The sequence below is a fragment of the Dreissena polymorpha genome, chromosome 12 (genome assembly GCF_020536995.1).
Source record: "Dreissena polymorpha isolate Duluth1 chromosome 12, UMN_Dpol_1.0, whole genome shotgun sequence".
Lineage (NCBI taxonomy): Eukaryota > Metazoa > Mollusca > Bivalvia > Myida > Dreissenidae > Dreissena > Dreissena polymorpha.
Window position 1 is genome coordinate 14,302,918 of NC_068366.1, and position 16,553 is coordinate 14,319,470.

Here is a 16,553-nt window from a genome sequence, read left to right on the forward strand (position 1 = left end):
ATTCAATATCATACATACAATGTAAACATGTATATGATCATACAACATAGTGATTGTACAAAGCAATAAAGTTCAGACATGTAATACAAGATATGCTAATATAGTATTTATTTTTTTAGAGAGAAAAGAAAAGAACAACAGAAGAATAGTTATGAAAAATGATGAGTTGTATAAAGGCGGAAGAAAGCATACTGGGCTTGTGTGTTTTGTTGTATATTCACAATGGTCTTGTTAGATTGAAAAAAAACTAATAATAAAAATAAACAAAACTATTTTAGAGAGATAAACTAACATTAGAGTGAAATGTATATAAGTGGACAAACATCATGAGAGTTTAATCCGATTCCATTTTTGTTCAAAGATTTGTAATGTGTCATTTCTGAGGGCTATTTCTTTCTCAATCTGGATTTTTAGTTTAAGACTATGGACAAAACAATTAAAATTTGGTACTTGTTTTTTGTACTTCATGTTTAAGATAAAATATTTCATCAATATAACCATAAAATTCACAATATTATTACAGTCTATTGATTTCAATGAGTTAATTCCGAAACTTACATTTAAGAAAGATAGTTTAACGTTTAGTTGATGTTGTTCAAGAAAAGATATTAATTGATTCCAAATAGGCTGGATGTGTTTGCACTCCCAGAAAAGATGTTCTATAGTTTCAATATTTTCACTGCAGAAGTCACACAGATTTGAGTTAGATAATTTGCATTTAAAGAGATATTTATTTGTAGCTATAATTCTATGGATGTATTTATATTGAAAATTTCTCAGTGTGCTTTCAATAGTTGCTTTATATGGCATGGTAAATATGTCTTTCCAATTAAGTTCATTTTCTCCAAAAAGGACTTGCCATTTATTTTGGATTTTGGAGTTTTCTGTAGGGTTTTTAATTTGTAGTGAGTAAAATATTTTATTTTTTTTGTTTTTTCTTCCAAGTATGTTTTCTACAAATGTTGTTTGAGTACATGGTGTATTATTTGTTTTGGTTTCAGATTTAATATGTATGGGTATGCTTTTGATAAGTGTGTAGTATTTCAGAAAATTATTTGAAGGTATTCCGTATATGTAGCATATATTATCAAAAGAGTAGAAATCCTTAATTCTGTAGTCATATAATTGGTCGACATATTTAATGCTTCGTTCAAACCAATCTTTATAGAAAAACGTCTTATTGTTTGAAGTTATGTCTTTATTGTTCCATAAAATAGTTTTACTGCTGTTTTGGGTTTCTAGATTATGAGTGACATCACTCCATGCTGATAGAACATCAGACAGAAATATGTTTTCTTTTGCAATTTCATGAAGGATAGTATTGTTGATGTTACATTCAAAGAGTAAAGAGTCACCATATTTTTTTAGGATTTTCTGGTAGAATAATTTCCATTTACTCGTATTGGTACTATCTAGGTATCTTTTAACCCAGCTGCATTTGATTGCATTCAAGAATGAGTCAATGTTCGTTAATTGGATACCTCCATTTTCTACAGATTGAATTAACTGAGTTCGTTTTATTTTATCAGGCTTACCGTCCCATATGAAATTAAATATTGCTGATTTTATATCGTTAATAACATCATTTGGTGGATTTGGGAGGACTGTTAATACATAAATTAGTTTAGGAAGTGCAAACGTTTTCAATACTGTGTTTTTTCCGATAAGTGTAAGTTTACGGTGATGCCATGATTTTAAGCAGTTTTTAAAATTTTGTAATTTAGGTAGTATGTTTTTAAGAACTGTATCCTTTTCATTATTTGTGAAAGTAATTCCTAACGTTGTGGCTTCATCGGATGTCCAATGAAATTTCATTTCTTTTTTATATTGGACATTACTTTGTTTTAATTTACCTACTCGTAGCACAGTACATTTACTTATGTTTAGTTTAAGACCCGATGTCATTCCGTACAAGGTTAGCGATTCTATTAGGTTATGGAAAGAATCGTAATTGTCGATTAAAAAATAAGTTGCATCGTCATCAAATAGGGACTGTTTGATTTCTTCCTCAGGTTCTAGTGATATGCCTTTTATGTGTTTATTTGATTGGATGTGATGTGATAGATACTCGATGCAAATAATAAATAGCGATGATGAGAGTGGACATCCTTGTCGAACCCCTCGTTCGATGTTGAAACTGTTTGAAAAGAAGCCATTGTGTTAATGATTAAACTGTTAATATCCGTATAGAATAGTTTGATCCATTGAATGAGACTTTCACCAAAGTTCATATTTTCTAAGCAAGAGAACATAAATGAATGATCAAGCGAATCGAATGCCTTTTCGAAGTCTGCAAAGAATATTAGACCAGGATCATTTGAATTGTTGAAATAGTTTATGCATTCTTGGATAAGACGAACGTTTTCACCAATGTAACGTCCTTTTATGAAACCAGATTGAGATTTTGAAATGATTGATGGCAATATTTTTTTTAATTCTGTTTGCTATACTTTTAGTTGCAATTTTATAATCATTGTTGAGTAAACTAATTGGGCGCCAGTTCGATAAGGATTCTAAGTTTTTTCCAGGTTTTGGAATGAGTGATATTATACCTTGTTTTTGAAGCGTAGTTAGGTTTTCATTATTATATGAATAGTTTAGTGATTTAATTAAATGTGTTTTGATATCATTCCAAAATATTTAACAAACTCAATGGTGATGCCATCAGATCCTGGACTTTTGTTATTTTGCATTTCTTTTAGTGCTAATCCACATTCATATTCATTTAGTAATCCGTCACACAATAGTTTTTCTTCTTGATTTAAAGCGTGATGTGTATTTTTAAAAAGGGTGTTATTTTCAACATTTTTTCGTTTATAGAGGGCTTCGAAAATTAAACGTTGTTCTTCTAGTATTTGAGTTCTGTTTGTTATATCTTTGCCATTGACTACTAACTTGTGTACAGTTTTTTGTTCACTTCTACGTTTTTCAATGTTTGCGAAGTATTTTGTATTTTTTTCATTGTGTTCAACATGCTGTGCACGCGCTCTTAGTATTATTCCATTGAGATGTGTATGATAAATTTCATCTAATATTTGTTTTTTTAACGTTATTTCATTTTCAATGTCGGTGGTATCGTTTGTGTTTGTTTGATGCAATTGTTTTTCAAGGGTTTCAATGGTTTTGATGGTTTCAGTTTCAAGTTTGTGTGTTTCTTTTTGTTTAAATGATGTGTATCTAATTGTTGTGTTACGTATATTTCCTTTAATTACTTCCCATAAGGTATTTGGGTTTGCATCTTTATTATTTTGAACAGTATTTAATATTTCCTGTTTTATTTGTGTTTGATATTGTGTATCTAATAAGATGCTGTTCTTAATTTTAAAGTATCCTGGGCCTCTTTCAGGTTGTATATTGTGCAGTTTAAGTTCAACTAGAGAGTGGTCAGTCATAAATCCTGGTTTTATGTTACATGTGTCAATAATGTTGCAAAGAGACTCAGATATTAAAAAATAGTCTAATCTACAAAATATTGTTGGTTTTGTGTTTGAGTGCCAGGTGAATTTGCTTTCGTTTGGATATATTGTACGCCAGATGTCTATCATATTGTAGTTTTCAATTATGTTATTTAAAATGTTTCTATTTTTAGGATGAGTATAAAGGTTGCCCTTCTTTTTATCTAATAATGGGTTAAGAACAGTATTGAAATCACCGCCGACTATAATGTTTTATCTTGATTATTGTTTATAAAGGATTGTAATGTTTCGTAAAAAGTGGAATCATCTATGTTAGGGCCGTAAACGTTGATTAATGTTAATTGTGTTTCGTGTATTTTGATATCTATACTCGCTGTCTGCCAATTATTATTTCGTTAAAATTATCGACTGTGATCCCAATATTATTTTTTATCAGAAAGGCCACGGCTTGTTTATTAGAATGTTGACCACTAAGATAGATGTCTCCGTCCCATTCATTTTTAAGGTTTGTGTTAAAGTATGTGTCAAGTGACTTTCTTGTAGTAGGATTATACTATATTTTTTTTCGTCTAACCATTTGAAGATTTTTATGCGTTTGTCTTTATTATTTAGCCCTTTAACATTTAAAGTACATATCTTAATCATTTAAAGAAGTGGAGGGTGATGTAAATGATAATTTGTGTATATATATTATATATATATATATATATATATATATATAATACGTGTAATATCATAGTTATGTGGCGATTAAAACCTCCCGGAAATGAGTTCATTAGTATATTCAGCATGAACTTGTATAGCTCATGATAATAATTACACAGCAATGCTTATTATTCAATATAAAGGGTCTTGTTTACAGTTTGCGCATGTTTTAAAGCTTGATCCAATCATGTTATTATTTATATTAGAGAATTGCGCGTCGGCACAAAATTTTAAGAAGAAACAAACAAAAAACTAACTTTTAATTATTCATTCGGTTCGCGCATATAACGCTGTATAATTGTGTCAATGTCGAATTATAAATCGAACGTCAATTTTCAATTTTGTCATCGTCTGTAGTGTTATGTCGCTCTCTTATGAACAGTGGTCTTTCCGTCTCGAATCCGTGACAACTTGTTTGATTATTGTCACTTTGATAAAATATTGCTCCAGGATATAACGACTACATGTATATCGTAATGTTCATTTGCATATTTCTGAGATTTGATTTCACATTGTTTTATATCAATGCCGTCCTGCTGCTTCATCCAGTGACAAATATCTTTCTCATCAGCTAATGTGAAACGCAATTCGCAACACACACACGCGTTCCGTGACATTGACCATTCCACCATCCTCATTACATCTTGAGCGGAAATACTTACGGATATATATCGATTCAGGAAGGAAGTGCAGATGTGTGCTCAGACTTCCTGTACCGTGTAATATTAGCGTGTGTAAAGTTCCCAGGTTTGGAAGAGCTTCACATAGATGGTCAATGAATTTCAACCCCCAAAGCTTTAGATTTTTAATGTTTTTACCTGTGTCGGACATCGATTGTAAGAAGCTAGCCTCTGATAAAAATGTTGAAAAATATATCTCACAAGCACGCATATATGTGCAGTCTAAATTATTTATCGTCACGTTTCCGAAACATGATAAGTATTTGAGATTTAGACCCTGTAGGTCTAATTGACCCTCGCCTCTTATCCAAAGATACGACAATTTTTCTCTTGTTTGTGAAATTATATCACGTACACGATAACATGATTCTCGTGAATGAATGCCTATGATGTTTGATGTGTTCATATCTACTAACGTGTTCAAAGCCTCTTTGTATTTTATGTTGTCCTTGCTAATCGTATTTATAGCACGATTATATGTACACGACCGATTTTAAGTTGTAAGCACGGCTGCTTATTGGCTAACCCCTCAATAAAGCCATCCAATACAAACGTGTCTGCATTCAAAAAGCTGGGGAAAATATTCGGCGTGTCTAGAATAGAATGCAGCTTGCTTTCGTAGTCGCATTTTATGACATCCATGATGTGCTGTGACATTCTTTCAGCAGCTGGAGCACACATTCCACATGTGAAGATAAATAACTGACTAATGTCAAGACTGTATGGTGTTCATGATGTCTTCAATGTCCGTCTGATGCATTGCAATATACAACGATGCTAGAAACTCCTGAATTGTTTTGTGTACGAACATGTACGGAAAATTCTTTTGCGAGGTAAGCGCCAACGATTTTTTCTTTGTTATAATCCCTGTCTGAAGTAAGCTAATCAAGTTTTGTTTTTGTCATGTGGTTTGTGATAGTGTTTTCCGCAAATACTAGCGACAATTCTTTACAAGAGGCTGTTAGTGTTTTAAACGCAAGTGCAATTGCAGAGCGGACCAGTGACACATTAGCCCGCAGATACTCGGTTGTTTCTGTTCCAAATTTCATTGCTATTTCTTCAAAATAAATTTGTCCAGTGTTAAATTCTTCAACTTGAAGTTTTTGCAATCCCTTGGCTATGTGCATATCTAGCATATTAAAGGGGCCTTTTCACAGATTTTGGCATTTTTTCACTTATTCATTAAATGCTTTATATTGATAAATGTAAACATTGGATTGTAAAAGCTTCAGTAAAAAATCAAGAATAACATTAAAAAAAGGAAAAGAACATTGCACGGAGCAGGTTTCGAACCAGTGACCCCTGGAGTCCTGCCAGAGTCCTGAAGTAAAAACGCTTTAGCCTACTGAGCTATTCCGCCGAGTACACACATTGGACGTATTTTATACCTTATATAAGCAATCTTCGTTGTTTCACAAAATTTAACGACAAAAACAGAACTCTCCAAATTATTCAATCGTTTCGCGTTGCAACGCTTTATAATTTTTAGGTTTTAAAATCGTCAAAAGATGCATATAATGGCTATATTAGACCATGGTAAATGTTCAGTATTACTGTTTCCTCACAAATATCATAACTAAAACGAAAATTTGTGAATCTGAAACAACTTTTTTCAATTTTGTCAATTTACCAAAGCGTGAAAACATCCCTTTAATGTATATAGCACACAGTGACCCTTTCATCAATCGTCCAACGTAAAACTGATGAACGAACTGCACACAAACAGCTGGTACTGTTATGAGATTGTGCAAGCTTTTTGCCTTTATTTTGTCACAGAAATCAATACATTTGTATTGTTGATCATTTTCAAAAATACCATTTTTCAGCTAAAACATTTATAACATTTTCCGCCAAGGTATTGTAGTATAAAACGCCGGAAATTTCTAACATGCACGTTAAAGTATCACTCATTCTTAGATTAGAACGTTTCAATGGTCGTGCGGTTATAATGTTGGTAATGTTTGTTCGCTGTAAATACAGTGGCATACCTCGGTCTTAACGGCACTTGCACGCAGAGTCGCGTGATGGGGGAAAGGATATTTCGGGTGGTACCATTCGTCTGCGGCGTCTGTAAGAACAATACATTTATATTCCCAGACACTGTCATCCCAAGCTAGTCTGTTGCTCGTTGTGGCATCCTCGACCATCTGACTGACGTTACATATTACTCCGCTGTAGTCACGTAAGGACACACAAAACAAAAATTAGTAGTCTCGCAAAGTGTCGAGATCACTGAACTGTGATAGGGTTGACGTCTCCTTGCTGGTAGATGCCTTCCTAATGATTTCGTTCTTAGTACTGACATCATTTTCCGAATGAGCGTTACACCAATCAAGAACGAGCTTTATTGAAAACGTTGTTTTTCAACAACCCGCATCGCCTTGGATTTAAATTGTATTAACCGGATTCCAATCACTGTGAAGCAGATCTCTGTAGCAATTCACATCTGTTGTCACCCTTGAAGTCTTGTCTGTCTCACTTCCGCCACGTCTGCCTTCCTGACCTCTCTTTAGTTCCTTGATGGACGGGGGAACGTATATCCGTTCTAAAGGTACATCTATGTCAGGATCCAGCATTGACACCGGCGCGACACACTTCTCCTGGTACTGTTCGATTAACCACACCTGAATTTCTGCAAAAAAATGAAACTGGCGTTGAATACTGAGTTTTGTTCCATATTGTATAATTTCAAAAACTTGACTAAGTCTATGATAAGAAAAAGATCCTCTACTGCGTTTCAGAGAAAACATGAGTTACAATATGTTGTTATTGATAATTCGTTATATTCCATGAACATATTTAACACCTTACTGAATAGAGGACTGTCTCTTGCGAATGGACTCCCAATTGATGACCCTGATGCAACGTTATCGCCAGTTCTTCCTGAATGTTTGTCAGTGTCCAAATCCTTTCCTGCACGTTGTTTTTTTATGCCTGAATTGTCTTCATGCGTCCTTTTAATCATCGTTTTGTTCTTCGCCAGCTTTAACGATTTCTTCAGTGATGCCTTTTCCCGTGTTCTCCATGGTAATAACAAGTTTATCCTTTTCGTTTAAAAGCATTCTTTTAATTTCATCTGTCAAATTTTCTTTGAATGTTTCAAGGGTCTTTGTGGCATCTTCGTCTGTTATAGCCAGTGTATTGTTCTTCAACTGTAAAATAGGAAAAAAAGATAGATCAAATCCATTAATTAACGGTAAGATTTAGTGTGAACGTTTGTTTAAAGTTTAGATATATGTGTGAACCTCTTATTAACTCCAAATAAAATCTTAAATTATACACATTTACAGATAAACATTTAACACGTTAACCAAAACTACAACTGTAACATTCCTGTCTGAGATACCCCCATCCCACTCCCCAATTCCACAGGCAGCTTTGTCAGAGGGCATACCTATGAAGTTTTTGCTTGATTCCTCGTATTGTAGTCAAGATATCAAAGGACCATATTTCAGCATGAGGATTTACAAGGAAAATTACTGTGAAATTATGAAAGCAAGAGTTACCGGCTATAAAGTTTGAAGTCGATCGTTGTTTTAGCTTTTCGAGATATGCTCTGGACACAATTAAAAAGCAATAAAAATAAATACAATAACTTTGAAAATACTCTATAGGCCACATAGTTCATCTTTTCTTTGTGACACTTGGTCCCATTGTTTCAAAACAAAGTTTAAACCTATTTATTTTAGCACGATTGCATCAAAAGCCTAAGGCTTATTGATATTTTCTCGAGTCCGTTTCCTGGGTAGAACCAGTGCTTGGTCTCGTTTAAGAGAATCTAAAGAACGCCCTCACAGCGGAGAACGAACTATTGAACTACCGGTCGCAAGGCTGACATCATATTAAGATCCCACGGCGTCCGAATGTTTATCTTGACAATATATATTTTGAGTTCTAATAAAATACTAGGTCATCATGTTATTTCGTAGACATACATCGTAATCACTCTAGAAGCCACATGTACTTCTCAATGTTGACGCGACTTTATCAGAACATTAATCTATATAATATATAAGCTTAGCTCCAATCTGGGTCACGGGAATCGAAAATCTAGTTCACCAGGTGAAAACCCTTTGATCCACTCAAATTGACACATGAATGACTCAATCTTGATAATATTTATTTTTGTAAGAATATTTATCCTCTCGCCAGGTCAAATCTTATGACGCCATTTTTTTGTTTGAATGAAGTATCATGAAAAAATTCCAAAATGTTTATCTTAACAATTTCTAGGCCGAGATTACATCTGGATTTCTTAAGTCCAAAACCAATGGCATTACGTTAAATCTTAAAGAAACGTTGTTAACACTCTCGAAGCCACATCGACGACTTAACCTTTAGGTAGTAAAACTTAATTAGGACTTTTATATTGTCAATTTCTAGGCCGATTTCGAATATGAGAAATACATCACACAAATAAGGTCCCCATATCTAATCTTAAAAGACTTGTAATGCCACTCTAGAAGCGACTTTTATGACTAAATCTTGATACGTGTTGAGTATGCTTATCTTGAACAAATAATTAAACCAATTTTTGAGTAAAGTAAGTTCATATTGGTTACCCTGGTCACGTCCTTCGACAACTGCTGCATCTTGAACTAAGGTAAGCGCTTCAGATCAATCATCGCTTTTTTTACTTGAATATACCCTTGATCTTAGATCAACGGACTGGGATACTTTGCGCGATACAACGTTGTCTTATGGTGGTCATTGCTATTTTTTAAAGTCTATTCTTGATGGACAACTGTATGATCCCGACAAAATCCTAGTTGTTTATTTATTAAAGTTATATTTTTAGTTGACAATTAACATGACCTTGAAGCTAATATTTAAGCATATGACCGTTGCGGTTTTAAAGAGGATTTGAAAAGTTATAAAGTAAATTATACCTTACAATTCACGTGAATTCTAGTCAAGTTTTCATCACAGGGGCAAGATTAAAACACACTTAGTAAATTACAACAATACGATGTTAAACACCAAATATTACACCTCTGACTCTTGCTCTTTTAGAGAAGATTTTAAAATATATTTACAATATAAAAATGATGTGACCGCTTGGGCAGGGTCATTATATACCCCAGGGGCATTATTTGATCAAACATATTGGATTACCAGTCTACGATGATATACACCAAATATTAAACGCATGACTTTTATTGTTTCAGATAAGATTTTACGATTTAAAAAATATAAATTTCACGAAGATTGGATTTTTTTTACTTCTATTGTGTTAAACCAGGTTTCCCTATTGCCAAAAATAGCAATGTTTTTCGACGAACCGGAACCATTTTCCCACTTAGCCGAGACATCATTAAATCAATTGTTCTGACCAATTTTCACGAAGATTCGACTAGAAATGAGACATCTATAGTATGCTTACACGTTTTTTTCTTTTCTGACCTGATAAATTAGTGTTTGACCTTACGTGGTCCGGATTCTAACTCGGCCAAATTATCATTGGGACAAATGCTATGACCAAGTTTCATAAACATTGGAAAATATAATCCCTCAAAGAGTGTTATTAAGGTAAATGTTGACGACAGTCGATAAACGACTTACAAAAGGCGACAATGATAACTCAACATGAGCACGTTTTGTCCAGGCGAGCGTAGGAGTGCAGAATGCATAACGTATATACATTATTAAGTTATATCAGTCCTTTGAATGAAATCGTTATTAAGAAATGGAGCGCATTTTTGTAATGTTTGAAACGCGAACCATATAATGTACCATTTTTTTCATACCTGGGTTAACTTGTCAATTGCAGTCTTCGACGCAGCCTGGTGATCGACATGTTTCAGGCTCTGCAACAACGCTACTAGAGTGTCGATGGCTTTGTCACTGTCCGGGCTTGTCATGGACATTGAGGGCGCATGTCGTACTTCACGCCCCACATCTCTAGCCTGAATTGTCAGTGTGTATTTAACCGGTTTTACAATGTCAGTTTATTTTTACCATGTTTGAGATATAAGAGTGGTTGTGTGATTTGTGTATATTGATGAATGCATCTTTTTACATTATCTCAACACCAAACAAACTAATATCAAGTGAGCACATTTAAGAATAAAACAGCATAAAGTACAAGTATTCATCAAATAATTTGGAATGTCGATTTTAGCGTGATCTTAAAGTATCAGAAGTCAAACCTAGAAGGATCAAATAAACTCTTTCAAATATTTGTATGTTGCTTTTTTAATTGATTCTTAAAATAATAGTGCATGTTAGTATGTATTGAATAATATGTTTATTCCGTATACGTAGTTAACATTTGTAAACGTTCTTAAATGTGTTTGCCATAGATTCAGATCATTCTCAAATATAACGCTTTTTATTATGTTTTTCATTTAGTAAAAACGTTTGGAATTGTTTCTCAATAGCGTAGTTGTTATACTTTGACAGAGTATATAAAAAGTCCTACAGTGCGGCAGAAAATTACATATACCCGGCATTGTGGTGTATAGTAAATGTTTAAGTGTTTTTTGATACGGAACATGCTACCGATGAAGAATCCAAATGATGCCGGGCTGGATCTTTGAGGGTTTTGAGAAATCCAAGATGGCGTCCAAGATGCCCGCCGTTTTCAGCATTTTAACGTATATGGTGATATAATCATGACTTTATCCATTATTTTGTATCTTTTCGGCCTAAAATAGAATGATGTTTTGATGGTTAATGTTTTGAAAATGAATCAATTGAAATAAAATTAATGATTATTCTCACGATGGCTGCAAATATGGTCGATTATGCAAATAATTGCAGTTAAAACTCCATTTCTACTACAATGAATCGAAATTTCAAAAACTGAGATAATTGTATTTCTAAATGTTATTTGTGAAGACCATTCAATATGATCCACTAAAAGCCCTTAAATGTATTTTGTTAAACATTTTTATTTATTCGATATAAGACATACAATGTATAAATGTATATAATCATAAAACAAAATGATACCATTTAGCAGCAATACTGTTCAGACATGTTATACAAGATATATGCTAATATATATATTTTTACCATGTGGTTTCCTTTAGATTAAAAATAGGGTTAATATGTATTTTTTCTCTGGGTGTTTAAAAAAGAAAGAAAAAGAAAAACAACAGAATAATTATGAATAGGGATGGGTTGCATATAAACAGTTCATTGTTGGTATTTGTTTTCTGTATTTCATGCTGAATATAAAATATTTCATTAATAAATGTATTATTTTACCTAAACAAGACGATATTACTGACAAGGAAACTAAGAAACCATAATTAACATTCAAAAGTAATACATAAAACACTTGTAGCGAACATCATGTACATATATTCGTTAAGCACAAATGATTAAGAGCCGTTTGATTTACATCGGGTTAGCATTGACTACGCAAATGAAATAATTATAACTTTTGAATTATGTTTCAAGAACATTAAAATAACAGTGTACATACGTTACTTTCATAATATTGGGTATAAATTGTTTAAAGATTACTTGTTGGGTCATTTGGAACGCTTATTGCAAATTATGGGTTTGAAGAGCTGCACGAGTCAACATTTGCTGAAATCCCCAAACTCCTGAATGGGAGAAATATCCACAGAATGTACAGGCATTACGAATAATGATAGAGGAATTTGTCGCGCAAGGTATTCACTAAGAATGATGTTCAGACTTTTGATGATCTAGAAATGTATCTTAACAGCATATCATGTGCCAGTCGAACATCTACATTATTGGTTGATTGATTGATTAAGGCATAATGATGTATGTTTGAGCAGAAAGAGAATGTGTTTGACCGCTGTAAATTGGCATAGTAAAATTTATGATACCTCTTGCTGCTGCACACCCAAAACTACTCGAGATACGGCCCTCTATTATCTACCATTATTATCTCAATTGAAAACATGCATGAAAGCGCAACAGACACGTTTTAAAAGATGAGCATGTCATGAGACATTTTCCGGAGGGGGGGGGGTATGGAATGCCATATGGAGCGACATGTTAAACGAAACAACTTCTATAAGATAGAGCCACGACAAAAATGGAATTATAGGTTCATCACTTAAACCTGAAAATCACAAGATTTTGGGATTGAGTCTGCATATTTTTGCAACAGGATGGAAGAAGATTCTGAGAGAAATCAGCCAGTGCCAAATTAGTGGACACTGATGAACAACACAACAGAGAACCGGGCGAGGATTAACGCAGATGCTAAGGATAAATCAAGTACTCTGAGAAAGTTGACAGAATATTTTGATCCATTAGATCTAAGCAAGTATCCACATAGTCTAGTGAACATTGTGACATGAACAATAGCACCAATGTCTGCTAATGGTGACCAAGCAAAAGGTATTGAAAAAACCCAAATGATAGAATTTTAAAATTCATGGCCGCACAGTTTTTAGGGGTCAATATCTAAAACTGTTGAAAACAAGGTTGTGTCTTGAAAGCACATTCGGTGTGCAGACACCAAAGTCTTTGACATCAATCTGATTTATTCAAGCGTGATTGGCTTACAAGCTAATTCTAAAAAAAATGATAATACTCATATACCAAACCATATATTGGCTCCAGTACCTGCTGCTATGCTAACTGAAAAGGGAACTCAGAATAGGAAAAGTCCAAATAGGTGCTGAAGAATCAATTAAAGTTTGTGAGCGGCACATTTTAGCCAGATCACATGTTAATTCATAGATAAATCTGATGTCCTTTGTGTCGTTCATTCGTCCTTGACTATTTTGACAACTTTCATGACTATATTGACAAGTTTAGTCTTATATAAAAATCATCTGAATGAATGCGGTGTCTACGTAATGTTTTGCAGATGCATACGTTTCAGCATCCAATAGTGAGGAGGTAAGGATAGACAATCCACTGTCTCAAGGGTATCGATCTAACGGGTGACATGTCCGTACCACCACAGAATATTATACTAGGTGCCACTGAGAATAAATAACAGCTGATTGGATGTAATAAGATGGCACGATAGTTTGGTATCGGCGAGGGAACATTTATTCAGCTGCTGAACGCAGGCAAGTCCATCAGACTGTTAGGCAATATGGCAGCTTGTATAAACGAAAATGTGAAGGATATTTGTCTCAGAATGCTATGGAAATACTGAAACAGAGAAAACGTGTATTGCAATACAGAACCGTTGGGCAACCATGGTAGGGAAGTCGGGGTTAGGCTGTAAGGCTATGTCATCGCTAGCAAGCTGACCGCCGACCACAGAAGATTCTATGCAAATGTAAAACGTCTTCACACACAGGCGTGTTTATGAAAACACGCATAAGATGCAGCCCCGCCCCCGGTCTTAATCCATGTGAATTACACCCTTTTACCCATTACAGTAGCATACAATGTTGCTTCAATGTGCTTAAAATAATAAAATGTGGATGTATAAGCGATATCCAATGTTCAACACTTGGGTGGTCGTGTAAATCATGTACTATCTTTTGCGCTTGTCAAATGATTCAGGTTGACATAATACGATTTTACAATGATCAGACAAAACGTGCACCTGAAATAACTTCCATGAGGAAGGAAATATGGGGAATAATGGTATATTGAGGTATGCAATTGTTGGCACGAAAGACAACATAGGAACTGAACTAATATTTAAATTAGAACATCACTCTAATGCTAGATAACAACTCCCAACATGACCTAAACTAGTATACTTACTACTTAATACCATGATGTTTGAAAAATGTGACTATAAATTACAATCGGCCGTGTTGAACAAATAGTGAAATTATAAATTTCATTGTGTTTCAATTAGTATATAATGTGCTATTATGACATTTATGACACCGGTGGATTTTCATAACACATATCATACCTTGGACGCAGTTGCTGTTACTGTACACACGGATAATATACATTTCTCAATTGTCAGGTTAGGTCGAAATGTTCTTGTTATACTATACTCTACATATAAATTATTGGACCACATTGAAGCGAACACTCATTAAACACTTAATTGCTTCTAAATTGTCTTATTTTTCCATATTCATTATTCTTATGTGAAAATTGGGTATGATGTTGGTTTTTATAGCAATTGTTGAGCAGCAAAATCGATATTGCAGCCTTTTTGGACGCCATCTTCATTTTTCGTTTATATAAACCTCGTTTGCATGTCTTTATTCATATTTAACATGTTTAACTATATCAAAATGACATTATAATACATAAAATAATGCATTTCTATTTGTTTAAACAAATCAGACTGAAAGTGGCCGCCATCTTGGACGTCATCTTGAATTTCTCGTAAACCCCGAGGATACCAGCCCGGCATCATTTCGATTCTTTATCAGTAACAAAAAACACTTTAACATTTACTATACACCTCGATGTCGGGTTTAATGAAATATGGTCACTTTTCTGCCGGACTACTATGGCTACGTATCATAACAGGACATTGGTCCAATCATGTATCAACCTTAACGAACTACTCAAGGGACTTGTGGTTATGGACTCATGTGGTTTTGTTCGGGAGGGGGGGGGCAAGATCCTGAACAACGGGCTGTTTCAATTGGGTTTTGTATGCGATCGCTGCATTAAATAATTTCAAATGTGTATAAACTTCACACAAGTAGTTTTAATTTCCTTTGTTAAAAGTGTTCAGATAATGATTACTAGACCTTCTGCGATAGTATTACCTTGGTGCAGACATTTTCCTTGTGTAAGGTCTTCCGTGAAATACCTCTGAAAGAATTCACAGTTGTATATGACATTTACTATACCATTGAAGTCGGTATCTTCTGCTGTGGTTAACGTCTTTAGTACCCGTCCTTTGAGAGAAAACACTTGGAAATCTGCCAGGTTGCGACGCACCATTTACACGCATCAGTGTTTACCCAGGTGAGGCCTTGAAAGCTTTTTGGCTTTGTACGATTTCAAAATCGGTGATGGTCTACAATTTCCTTACAAATTTCATTACATAAATTGTTACTGGGGCAATTGTGCGGCTTGTGAATATCATGAAATGAGCATTTTGTATATTTGCAGCATTTATTATCGGCATCACAAGGCAGCACGTTAGGAGTGTGACATTGACTGCAGACAACGTTCTCCGGAAAACCCTGTTTTCTGTTGATCTCTGTACGGATGGAATGATAAAATTCGTGCGTAGCCTCTTTTATAATGTCGAGCAGGAAGTTACGAATATGTTCAAACCCATGGCCAGCCATAAACCAGTTATGGGTTTCCGGCTTGCGAAAGATATCACGATAATCCGACATTTTCCTGAACAATAGTTTAATTGCAATTGTCAGTAAAACAGTGAAATAACCTTTTTCTACAGACTAAATTTTAAAGTCCTACGTTAGGTAAGTGGAAACATTTCACATAAGAAAATAGAGATATTCAATAACGAAAGTGCACCATACATTTACTTTCGACCGCTGACAATGTACCATGATTGTACTTCTAACAACTTGTAAAAGACAATTCCCAATATAGTTCACTACATCTCCATAACGCGATATTTATCGAGACTATGAATTTATAGTAATGTTAAAAAACTTGACCTTATTAACTGTTTGTGATGATTTTCGCAATGCGGAAGTATTGAATATTAGGAGTCAGTCAACAGTTTTTAGCCATATTTGCGCACTGACCTCGGTTTTAGTCAACATTCTGCACATTCTCAGTGTGAAGTAAACGCATAATTATACTTCCTGCTTAAAGCAGGCGACATTTGACAGATTTCAACAGTGGGTTTGAATAAGTTAGCAGTGCAAACAAGTTTAATAGCTAATCAGGGCTTATG